Below are 13,479 nucleotides of genomic sequence, written 5' to 3'. Positions count from 1 at the left end.
CTGTTTCTCATATTTACTACTCTGAATTTAATTATGCTAAGCAAAAGCCATAATATAACCATTTTCTATTTCATTTATTTAGTGGAAAAACTCAAAATGAAGGGGACACATGAACTGACTTCATGAGTCAGTATTCTAGACTGACCAATAATAATTTTTTTCTCTTAAAAAAGCCCCAGACATTAGTGGCAATCTTATTTTTTCCGCTGTGCTCCCTAAAAAAAAAAAAAAAAAAAAAAAAAAAAAAAAATTCACTTCTGTCATAATTCAGCATTTCCTCATGAAAAGCAAAGTTCAGAGCTTAAGTTTTCCCTCCTATACCTGCACTGCCTTATTAACTTACCTCTCTTACCTGTCAGTGAAGAGAAGGCTTAACTTGGCAATTCTCTCTGAGAACTCTCAGTGTCACTTGATGTTCTATTCACTTCCTACAAAGTATACTCTTTATAGGAGTATAAAAAAATATATTCTTTATTCACAATGTTTTAGTACTTTTGCAGCTTGGTTACATTTTCTCCCTTGTGTGATGCATCCTTCTTCTCAACACCTCTCTCAACTAGGAAAGAGATCTAAAGCTGAAGGGAAAGAAGCATTTTGCAAAGAGACTGGAGTGACTGTGGATGCCTTGGAGGGAATTAACTAAGTTTCTGCAGTGATCAAGAATACCACACCAGTTATAGTTACCCAGTGCAAAGCAGTTGGATTTTCCCTGATGAGCATTGGCTTTGCTGCAGATTTTGTTGTACAGTATCTCAGTGTGAGGAGCTGCACAGGGATCCACCTGTGGCAGCAGAAAGAGGGAGCACATGCTTAGAGACAGCTACAGACCACTGGTTTTCTCTGGGTTTCAGCACTACTGCACAGAGCATTATGCTTAAATGAACCCAGAAACAGGAACTTGGCACAAAGCTGCTGAAATTCCCCACAAGAAACAAGGTATTTGCTGTAAAATCAATAAGGGTCTCACTCAAGCTTAAAAACCCATATGGATGGACCCCAGGTGAAAAAACATGAGCTGTTTTCTCCACTATAAGGTTGGTAGCTCCTTTTGCTTTCCCAAGTCTCCCATGAAGACTGGGTCACAGTGTGCTAATTGCTGTATAGAAAGCTCAGCACAGGAACAGCCCCCCTTTCAAACAAGTCATGCTCCTGATTGCCTCAATACCACAGGCAAATATGAGGAGAGCTGGCAGCACAAAGATCAACATACAGAGAAACCTGGTGGTTAGCAACACCACCCACAGGGGGTGGATGATTCCACAACATCATCTGGAAAAGTCTTAACACTAAAACCCATCAAGTGACACCTTCATTTTAATGAAAGAAATGGCATCTGGATGTCAGAAATCCAGAGTGACCCTGCCATTATCGAGGTTTAAGTTGTTACCTAATGTTTTGAGTTTTCAAGGATAGAAATCCCATGAGTGCTATATTCTACTGTAGGCAAAAACCTGGAAAGTGCAGGGAGGAATAAAGAACCACAAAAACTTAAAGATTAAAAAAAAAGGGCAGGAAAAATGGGAAAACATCCCATTTTTACTTTAGCAGTAGAGGATCTTGTTTTGCAGATATCTCTTCTTTTATGGAGCAGGCAACAGACCCACTCAATCTTTTAGACAGTAAAAGACAGCAGCAGTTGTCTTATTTTCTTATTTTCCCCTTGAAGCAAGGGAAAAATACAGTTGAGATTGAATGTATCTGCTGTTATGATAGTCCATGCCTCTTTCTTGAAAGAAAGAAAAATCAAAAAGCAAAGGGAAAGATTTTCTGCTTGAGACAAGCTGCTTTCTTCCATGCAGCCTCCTATCCTGAGGCTGCAAGGTTCAATGCCTAGGCTTAAACCCCTCCACAAACTGGACATTGTTCAGCTGCTTTGTGCTAACAAGCTCCTAGCAGTGTTAAAAAAAGTCACCTGAAGGTTTCTGAAAGGAATCAAAGAAGGCCAAAGGGAAAAAGGAATAACACTGAGAAAGATGAGGAGGTAGGCAGGAGTTGGAGGATAAAGGGCTGTAGGTCTCAAGCAAGTTCTCTGCAGCTGATTAACCCTACCCAAACACAACAAATGCAAACCTTGCTATGAGGATAAAGATGATACTTTCTGGTACAAGCATGGCTCCTGATGCATGCAGTCACACTTTCTTCACCTACTCTCAGCTTCAACATGTTGGAGGGAGGCTCCCCAACTTCCACCCAAACTCAGGCAGATCTCAGGATATGTAGAAAAAAGTGAAACTCTAATGCAAAGAAAAGTGCTCAGTTACCCCATAAGAAATTGGAAATAAAACCCACACAAGTTTTAGACCAGAGGAGACAAATATGCTTATGGAACTGCATTTAGAAATCCTCCTGCCCAATAGTGAACTTCCAGAACAATGGGATTCCCATTTCTTTGACAATCTCATAGTTTTGCAGTTTGGATTTTGGTTGAGCTGTCTACAAGGCTGTTAGAAAAGCCATTGTCACTATTGTTCAAGCTATTTCAGCAGTATTTTTGCTTAGAAAATTACCTGATTTTATGTATCTATCCAAACATTGGACTTACTCCTACCTTGAAGTATTATAGTTGTTTGTCTTTCAGCAAGTGTGCAAGAACAACAAATGCAATTCCTGCAACCTCAGCTCACTTGAGGTGCTCTGAGACACAGACAGCAGCAGCACACTCAGAAGCAGCTATGGTATGTACCCAGGTTTTAAGGAACAGCTCAAATTGATCTGCAAGGTTCTGGCTTGTCATTCCTTTTCCTTGTAATCCTTTATTCCTCTAAACACCCAGAGCCACAGCAGCCACTTCACATTCACTACTGCCCACTTCAAAAAGCAAAGGAAACCAATGGGCAGCACCCACAATTACAAACCCAACAGGTCCCCAGAGGCAGGCAAAGACTAAGCACACCAGGTGGTGGACACAGCTTTTTCCTCTCCAGAAGCTTACTCCTCAAACACCCAGACTTGTTCAATGCCCCAAGAATTCATCAGATTCTTGAGCACACTTGTACATAGTACAGAGGTGGCTGAGAAGAAATTAATTTGGCCTGTGGCATGCAGAGAAGGAAAACCTTGCACTGTAATATCCTCTGTTTACATGCAAGGACAGGGGGTGAATCTGCCACCTAATGACCTTTCTGATTTGGAAATGGCAGCAGATGAGGCAGCCCTGAGGTGCTGTTGCTCTCAAACACTCACTCACCACCTCCACTGCATTCCAGCAGTGGTTTTTGGCTTTTACTATGCAGCAGCTACAAATCACTAAAATTCGCTAGGGTTTCCTTGCAGGATTTAGGGATTCTCCACACCTAAACAGCTTCTAGGACAATACAAACCTGGCCAAACACAAAAGCATCTCAATTATACAAGCACCCTTGCAGAAAACAGTCTCAGTGAGCTAAATTTACCTATTTTAAGTGAACAAAAAAACCCTTGTGACTTAGCACTCCCAACTTCACTAGAGGGCATAGACTTGTGTCACAAGAAGACTTGGACCCTTGTGGCTTTGGAAGCAGAGAGGGATTCATTCAGGGAATGCCATAAACTGAATAACTATCCCCAGAGTTGGGACTGGGATGTGATCTAATGTCTTTGTTAAAACATACAGCTAACAGAGTGCTGCTCAGGAAGTGCTTCTTTTTTGTTACTGCTGTTGAGAGACTCAGATTTATAATAAACACTGGTTAGAGGGAACACTGATTTTGCTTCTCTCACTAAAGAGCCACTCCATAAATTTGGAATGAATCATCTCTCTGCACTTTATGTACAAATGGGATCCCACATTATTACCAAGAGGAATAGTGAACATGTGGAATAGTGAATATGTGCAGGGGCTCACTTGGCAAGAGTCACAATACCAATTCAATTTGTTAAGGAAACCAGTACCTAGTCTACCAGCATGGCAGATGGGAAAAGCTTTAAGGAAGCTTCTGGTAAATGTATTCCTCACTGTCTGGGCCTGTTTAGTACCTCTCAGTTTGCACTTACCTAGGTAACCTTGTGAAGCTACCTGGTGAACACCTGGTCTAAGTGTGCCTTGAGGTCACTTGAGCAATGAAGCAATCCCAAATTACACTGTTGACCTCTTATTAACCTTTTCTAGCATTCTGTGTCTAATGTGTGCCAGTTTGAGGTTTCATATTCTTTGAACCAAAAATCTTTTATGGAGTCTATCTAGAACTCTAGATATTTTATTTTTTTTTTTCAAAGACTGAATTCTTACTTGCTATCAATAAAATGATGGAAAGTCAGTCTTATTACAATAAATGGACACCAGATAGAGCTCTGGGACACTGCAAGGCCACACTCTCCTGTGCCAGAGAGAGACATCTCCAGGGCATTGGCTGCTTCTCCTTCACCTTGCACAGGCTGTCAGTGACTACATTTGCTTGAGAGCACTTCAATATGGAAACAGCTGTGCTCAAAAAAACCCAAACCCCAGATATTGTCCACAGTTCATCCAATCACTGCTTTCTCCAGCCAGAGGGACCCAAAAGACCATCAAAATATGCTCAAGGGTAGAATTTCTACAGCAAATACAGGAAAGCATAGATCCTCTTGCTTCTGCAAAAACATGTCACTGAATCTGGAGCATCAGAAGATGGCAATGGCTCACCCAGAAACTCAACAGGAGCTGCAGAGGCATGCAGCAGCACTGTGAGGAAAAGCAGTGTTCAGTGGCCCAGCACACAGAGCAGGCTGCAGGCACAGCAGCTTGGTTTTGAACCCAGCTCCAAGGGCAGCAGGGACAGCTGTTGTTAAACACTGGGCATTTGCTCTTCTCTAAAAGGGGCTCTCACAAAAAATTGATTTTTTGCTCAGGTCATGATGTATTTAAGTTAACAACACACACATTCTTTAGAAATAATTAACATATCACTCATATCATGAGAATTAACATGCATCAGCATTTGTGGTGATGCTTGTAAATCATTCAGAGAACTTTCTAGTGCAGAGGGGCTGCAGAGCAATACCAGTAACTTCCACCCTTGCACTATGAAAAGCCAAGTGCCCACCACTAAATTGAAAAGCAACTTGATGCAGACAGTGAAGATATAACCTTACTGAGAAGTTCAAGTCACAAATGTTAAAACAGTTTCATCTTACAGACTGCTCCCCACATCTCCCTGTGGATTAAACAAGGCAGGACAACAAGAAAAAGCAAAGGATGCTGTGCACAGCCTGTCCTTAACACACTGCCACACAGACTGACCCCAGCTAAGGAGGCTGAGCCCACAGGGGCACACACAGAGCTGCACTTCTCTGCTAATCAGCCCCACATCCCCTGACAGCTCCAGCACAGTCAAATCTCTCCGGCTATTCATGGGAAGCTGGAAGTGAAAACAAATTGCCCAAGAGGTGGGGAAAAAAGGTTGTTTTTTTCATTTGCTCAGAGCTCCAAACACTTGCTTTTAATCCTCCCTCTTGGGCTGGGTCATGTTTCCAGCCACTGTCAGGGACTCGACAGATTTCCATGCTGGCATGCCCAGCTGTCTCACTGCTGATCCCATTTCTCAGCTGTTCCTCCCTGTCCAGCCTGACCACCTCAGCTCAGAAACAGCAACCAAAAAACTCACCAAAAACTCCCCCACCTCAGCACTATTCTTCTGCTTTTACCAGTTTTACTTTTTTTTTTTTTTTTGCAGTCTTCAGAGGTTTCCCCCAGTAACTTTTCTTTCTCTGATTCAATAGCACACATGTCGAGGCACAAAATCTGCCTAATGAACATGAGCAGAGTCAAGAGCCAAAATCAGCAGCTTTATTCTGCAAAGATCATTGATATGACAAACTCCCAGAGTACTCAGACCCTCAGGCTGCATCTCCTGCAGTGGCTGTCAGAAAACCTGCTCTGTGTTTCATGGAAGGCCTGTTCTGCTGTACAGCAGCTTTAAGGTCTCAGGCTCTCACAGTGGGTATGGCTGGTCACACATGACCACAAGCTGCTGGGTGAGCATCCTTAGTCTTAGTACAAGAAGCTGTGCTGGTTTTTTCCATTTCCTCCCAGCTGAAGGTAAATACATGTCTTGGTACAATATGAACTTCACAGGGGCTGGGGGATCACTGATGTGCCCAAGTCACACAGACCTTACTGAAGCAACACCTTCCCTAAGTGTTTGCTCCAGGTAAGGAAATCCTGCCTGGCCCACATCACCACCAGGACATGTCTGACTGCAGGAGATGCCCACACCATGCTGGTTCTGTTCCCTCTGTTCTGTTCCAAGTAAAACATTCTTTTCAAGTTAAAAATCTCTGCTTCAAGGAACTCAGATTTCATTTTTCTTTTCCTAGCAGCTCACACATTTGCTTCATTGATTATCCTCAGGTATTTTCTGCTTTTTAAGCTAGAACAAACCAGCCTTGAAAACTTTTCAAAAGCCACTTCTGATGCAGTAGGCAGTTTTCTTTTGTCTATAAAACCCAAGTCTTCAAGTTTAGTTATGTCAGTATATCACTACAGAGAGGAAGGTTTGAATGTAACAAAGACTCCAATCTTCTTCACTCATATCCAGCAATTAGCAGATGTAAAATTAGCAGATGTTAAAAACAGCATCATTTCTGAGTGAGCCTTTCCATACTTACATTCACATGCAGGAATCCATTTGGAAACCTAAGCTTAGCACAGCCTCATGGTTCTCCTGGCTGCAGGAACACTTAGGTTGGTTCACCATCCTTTCCTTTAAACACCACAGCATCAAGCCTCTTCCAAATATCTACTGGTGCCCTGAATTCCCTCTCTGGTAAAGCAGAATGCTTTTCAAAAAAGGAATTTTTTATATCCAGAGCACTGCTGCCAGCTTAACATAAACAGCACCAAAGAGTGTCACCTCCATCACATCCTCTACAGCTTCCCTCTGCATTTTAAAGATTATTTCTATCATAGAAGTTTTTTTCCCAACAGAAATCTCTTCCCAGGTGCTTATTCTCCTTGATTGTTTCTTTATGGAAAGATGGAAAGCAAGCCTGGTGGTAGGACAGAGGGACCTGCTGCCTGCTGTCCCAGGCTCGATACCCCTCCCCAAAGCAGACAACATCTGCTTCTCCCCAGGCACAGTCTCTGCCAAGGCTTTTGCACCCCTGCTCCATGGATCAGCAATAGCTGCATTTCTTATCCCTGATCTATCTTTATCTAACATCAACGTTTATTCCCTTTTCCAACACACAAACTTCCACAGCCCCCAACAGGAACAAACTCTCCAGTTTCCCTGAACTTGGTGTAAAAGACATTCTCTGCCCCAAACCTGCCAGCTATTTCATGTTACCTTCCCAGCTTTTGTATTAGGAGGAATCAATAAAGCCCTTCCACCTCATTAAATCAAATGCATGCAGAGATTATTAGTGCCCTTGGTCTATAGCAAAAATTAGAAATTTTCAACCTATCAGCCTGTGACTGTGATTCCTCTGGTGTATTTGATGAGCTTAAGCTAACTCCCTCTGTACAACTTCCTTTTTTTCCTAAGTTTCCATCTCTCCTTCCCACACTGTCACAGTGCTGCATCTAAGAGGTGCAGCTGGGATCAGAACCACACCCAGCACCCAAGGACAGCAGCTGCCCAGAGAGGCTGCAGTGACTTTGAGGGAGGAATACAAGACTAAACATTAAGATTTATATTTCAAACTCCATTCTCAAGTCAAACTATTTGATAGAGATTGAATTTTTCCAACAGCATATCCCTGAGAAACATCCACACTCTCCAGAAGCTCTTCCAATAACAGCAATTTGGGCTCAGAAATTGTGTTAATCTATTCAATATTTTTTAGGAAAAAGCAGCATGAACCACAGAACCCCAGAATGGTTTGGGTTGGGAGGGACCCTAAATGCCATCCCATTGCAGCTCCTCTGCCAAGGGCAGGAACACCTTGAGACCAGGTTGCTCCAAGCCCCAACCAAGCTGGCCTTGAACACTTGAGGGGTTGGGAAGTGGCTGCATTTATCCAGCTCCTGTCACAACATCAGCCACAGTGCTTTTTACTAAGAATTATGAACCAGCAAACAGTCTGGGATCACCATGAAAATGTACTTTCTGCTTTAGAGAATCTTTAGCAGAAAAATCTTTGCCTTTCAAGCAATTATGCCATCACCTTTTTACGTTAGCTTTCCTGAAGTGTGATAAAAAACACGTCATTAAAGCACCTTGATGGCAGTGGTCCAGTGCAAGTTTAACAAAGGCAAGCAGCTAAACCAGAGTTTTTAGACCTAGATGTGAGAAATAGATTTGTAAAGCATTTTTTTAATTTGACAGAAAGTTCATATAGTCTTGAACATTTGTATGTAAACATTGAGATAAAGTGTGTTGACTTTAGAAGGTTATGGAATAAAGATGTTGAAAGAGAGAGAGAGAATTAGAACTAAGTTTAAATATGTTTTAAAATAGGGCTTTGTAAAAAGATATTTTAGAGAATTAGAACTGTGAAAGATGTAGTAGGACTATGAGGGGGAAAAATATAGGTGATTGGTGTTAATAATAATATCATGTGGTAAAAGTTAATAGGTTGAAAAACATTTATAAGGTATCATAACTAGGAAATGGGTTAGTTTCTGATGGAATAACATTGAGTTTTATATTTCTTGTGTCTCACTATTGAGACTAAGAATAGAATAAAATATTTTAAAATGCTTTTTGGTCACCCTGTTTCTGTAAAAGTTGAAAAATTAACAAAATGGTGTTTCTGTTGAAGCAATAACTCAGCTGTCTGTCAAGCAGGTGGAAGGCCTCACAGTCCTTTCTGTTCAGTGCTACTGAGAGGAAGCAAGAGCCTAAGGAATTAGTTCTGCTACAAGGAGGAAGCAGAGAGACTCCTGCCTGCATCACTGGCTCAGCCCAGACCAATGTGATCTTACTGCACATCACCAGCTGGGCTGTGGGGGACATCAGCAGCAGGAACAAGGTGTCCCAACAGCCCAGAGAGCTTGGTAAAAGCCTTAAGGCTCTGATTACTGCTTGTTTTGAAACCTTACAAGAATTAGGTTAAGAATTTGTTAACTTGAGTTCAACAGCAGTTTCCAACTAGAGCTAATACTTGTGTGTTCACCTTCTAAGATGAGTCAAACTCCAACCATACAATGCTTTTACCATAAACAGAAATAATATCAGCACCAGGCACCCCCTGCATAGCAGACTTGGATTAACTGAAACAATTCCCAAAATCTCCCTCCCCTTCAGCCCTAACCAGACACCCTAAAAGCTCCAATAGAACCATGGTACCCTCACTCCTCCCATTTCCTCAATCTACAAACACCACTACCATCCCCACCTCACCCAGACATCTCCCACCTCCACCTTACAAAGAAAAAAAGAGAACTCTTAACAAAAAAAGAGAGAAATTACTCTATTAACATATCAAAAACGACATTATCTACCAAAAAAGAAAAAAAAAAGGAAAAAACCCATAATTTACAAGCTTATTGATATAGAAATTGAACAAGACACAAACTGTAGTACAAAAGAAGAGTTTGACCCATCACATCCTAGCCCCAGGAATACAAAAGAACCAAATTCAAGTCCTCCTACTCCTATCTCAGAAAGTAATTCAAAAAGGCTAATTAAACTAAGATTATATCTAAACTCATTCAAGATAAAGATGTTAATTCACCATACAGAGAACTCCTCACTATACCAGTTAAATATAAGAAAAATATTAATCCTCAATAAAAATACATATAATATTCAAGAGTTTAAAAAAACTATTAAAAACAACTTGAACTCCCCATATTTTAATAATGTAATAAGAAATACATATGATTCTTATAACCTAACACCTTCAAACTACCAAAATATTTCATCCATCATTTTAACAAACTCACAAGATATTCTGTAACGTTTAGAATAACAAAAACACCTCAACAAATTAATAGAAAACTATACTAAAAGTCCTAATACCCAACGAACAATCAGTTAATTAACTAGAGATCCTCCAAATGATAAAGCTAAAAACCAAACTAAATCCCTTTCTAAAACAATAATAAAAGATATTGAAAATACAACACATGAAACTCTTAACTATACAACCTACAAAAAGCCATAAAAACACCTATTCTCTAATTTAACAAACCGAAACCTTTTAAAATCACTTAACACAAATGGTTCAAAAACAATAGCGTAATAAAATAACACATCCTCATTTCATTAAAACCTTACCTTCTCAAATAGAAACCATGTAAGTCATTTTAACTACCCCAAACCAACTACCAAGAATACCAAAAATACTCTCTACTTAAAATAAACACTCCACAACATATCACAACTACACAAACTAGTACTCTAAGAAAACAACTTAGAAAAACCCCAAAATTCATTTAAAAAATCAATTTAAAAAAACAAAACTCAAACCAAAATTTTTTAAAACACTCACTACTTTATGAGTAAAACCCATTAACAACATATTTTAACTATTAAAAACTTAGGCATTAAAAAATTATTAAACAAAAAACCAAAATTACCAAATACTTACCCTCAATACAAAAAGACATCACACTAATCACAACTCCACATAAATGAGAAACCTCTATCAAGAAACTTCAAAAAAACCACACAACACCACCACATAATAAAAACTCAATCACAAAAAAAAAACAACCCAAACCAAGTACAATTTATAAAATCACCAATCATCTCCCAAACAACCCCAAATTTTTACCCCCAAAACCACAATATAAACTTATAACTTCTAAATTAACATATCTTTTAAAAAATGTTCATCATTAATTTATACCCAGAAGAGTAACTAATACTACACAACAAAACCCAAACATTTTAGTTATAAACAGAAACAAAAGCATAATTCTTAAATTTTCAGTTCTTTCAAATATTACTTCAATCAATTAAAACACTAATAGCTTCAACTCTTACTTACCATACTCCAATAACAATTCAACCAAAACCACTAATTACTATTACATTAGCAAATCAACAGCAGGGTACCTTTTTTACAAATAAAAAGTTCTTTGGTAGTGTTTGAATCACTTTAGAAACTTTCACACCTGCATTTTAATGAGCAATTGTGACAAGAGTGCTATTTCTGCCAAGTTACAAGCCCAGATGCAACTTTCATACAGTAGGAACTAAACAGGCAAGGCATGGTCTAGGGAAATGCCAGAACACAGGTTATGTTTCAAAGTTGGTGACCTAAGATAGTTATTCACCAAGGACAGCAAAGGAAGAGAAAGGACAGTTTTGAAGGACAGTGTATTTGTATGTATTTATTCCTGAAAATATGGAATAAGGAAAGGGCCTCATGTGCCAAAAGCCAGCAGCAAATAAACCTGGCAAAGCATTACTGACATCTAGTGCTACACCAGAGCTCGTCAGCATGGAACAGGCACTGCATGCAGGCAACAGAAGCACCTATTTGTTTCTAACCCAGAAAGAGAACTCAAAGCTGTACCTGGAAACACCATTAAAATACATGTTATTAGTCAGGACTCTTCCCATTTTGGCAAAGACTGGAAGCACAGTTTCACAGTCACCACAAAGGAGCTGCAGTGCTACCAGTATATGGAAATCTTGGCTTCTACCTGACACTGTCACAGCATTAAAAGCCGGCAGCAGCTTGCTCATAGTCCTGCACCTTAATCTGACCTCTGCTTGACCTTCCTCTACAGGTTCCTACAGGAACACAATAGCCAGGAAGGAGGTGACAAAGTGCAGGCAAACCCTGCCAGCTCAAAGCCAGGATTGTGTCGCAGCATAAGCCACATATCCCCTCAGAAGGCTTCGAGTGTCTGCCCTTGTTGTTCTTTAGCCCAGCCTTTCATATCCCTCATTGTTCCTGCATGGCACCAGTGTGTCCTCTCTACCTTTTCGTGATGGATCAGTGCACCTCAGCACTCCATGGCTCATTGGTCTTGTCATAGATATGTATTATAATATCACCTGTTCACAAACATTAAAATGGATATTACATGTGTAGTGGTAAAGTAACTTTGTTATAAAGATATAGTTTTTATTTCTGTTGTTAATTAAGCTTAGACATAATAGTGAAATAGCTGATATAAGTGTGTTTGTGTTCAAATGCCTGGATGGGATAACATTCAATGAACATATGAAGAGGACACCTGGCCAGATGTGCCAACTCTCAGCACTCACCATCTGTAGGCAGTGCGGACTAAGGCCCAAAAACTGGAGGTGATAAGAAAGGACTAAAACCACAACCAAGGATTACACATGCTCTGAAAAGGCAGATCCAAGGAGGAGATATTCTGAACAATTCTTGGAACATGTAAACTAGTTTGGGGAAAAGCTTACTATGCATAAGGGTCTATGATTATGCAACAGGCATAAGGGAAAAAGTATTTAAGGGGCTGAGTGCCAAGATGCACCTGCCCATTTTTTAACCCTTTGCTTTATTTCTGTCTCCTACTGTCTTTTTATTAAACTTTTTTAATTTTACCAGGAAAGTGAACCTTGTTTTTCAGAATTTCAATACTGTTCGCCTGCTTCTCACAGCTGTAGCCTATTGGGGATCAGGCTCGGCCACAGCCCCACTCCCAATTCCCACAAACTGTGTGTTAAAACTCTCGTGGGTAGGCACACAAAACATACACCTCTATACCCACCCACCATACCCCTTAAATATGATTCTTCCCTTCATTATAAACTAATTAAGACAATCCCCAATTACCACAAACTGTGCCTACAGGATTTGAGCCCTCAGCTCACCCGATCGAACTGCATCACTCCCGCTGGCAGCGCTGGGACAGGATTTACCTCCAGGACTTCAAAGCAGATCCCACCTTGGATGGAAGCAGTGTCCAGCAGCACACTGATGTGATAAGCTCCAGGCTCTATCTTTTTTGCACTTTCAAAAGAGCTAAACAAGCAACACAAGGGAGTTCTGCCCCGCAAAACCCCATGACAGCCCCTCCTGTCATTGCCCAGCCCGCAGCTCCCCTCAGCCTGGGGGAAAACAAACGCCCCACAAGCCGGGCTCCAAGGGCTCAAACAAAATCTCCGTGAGCCAGGCTCCAAGGCTGTGGGGCAGGCAGACACCTGAGCATTGGCAAACTGCAAATTCACCTCTCGATCCACAGATATGTGCCGGCGGAACGGAGCGGCTGCGGGCGCTCGGTCAGCCCGGCACAGCGCTGAGGGCAGCCCCAGCCGCTCCCCGCAGGGCCCGAAGCGCAGCCTGGCCCGCCCGGGAGCCCGGACGTGTGCGAATGGCTTTACAAACTATTCCAGGCTGAGGGCCGGCGTGTCAACGTCTTGGAAAGGCGTCTTCATGTCTCTAGCAACTTCACGCCACGGGTTTGTCACAGAACCCAGTCTGACAAAGGCACAAGCCTGAGTGTCCCAACTCTGAGGGAAATGGCAGAACCCAGAGAGAGAAAACCCTGCGGCGCGGCGCAATCTTTCCCCTTATTCGAATAAAATGGCAGGTGTACGGAAAAATCACACTACGAAACGCCAGCGTCCATAAAGTGGACAGAGGAGTCCTCAAGGTTTGGAGGACACGGCCCCTTTTACCCTGAACTCCCGGCTGCACCTTTCCCTCATC

The sequence above is a fragment of the Agelaius phoeniceus genome, chromosome 9, assembly GCF_051311805.1.
Source record: "Agelaius phoeniceus isolate bAgePho1 chromosome 9, bAgePho1.hap1, whole genome shotgun sequence".
NCBI classification, from domain to species: domain Eukaryota; kingdom Metazoa; phylum Chordata; class Aves; order Passeriformes; family Icteridae; genus Agelaius; species Agelaius phoeniceus.
The sequence above is the reverse complement of the archived record's forward strand: the minus strand, read 5'-3'. Positions refer to the sequence as shown.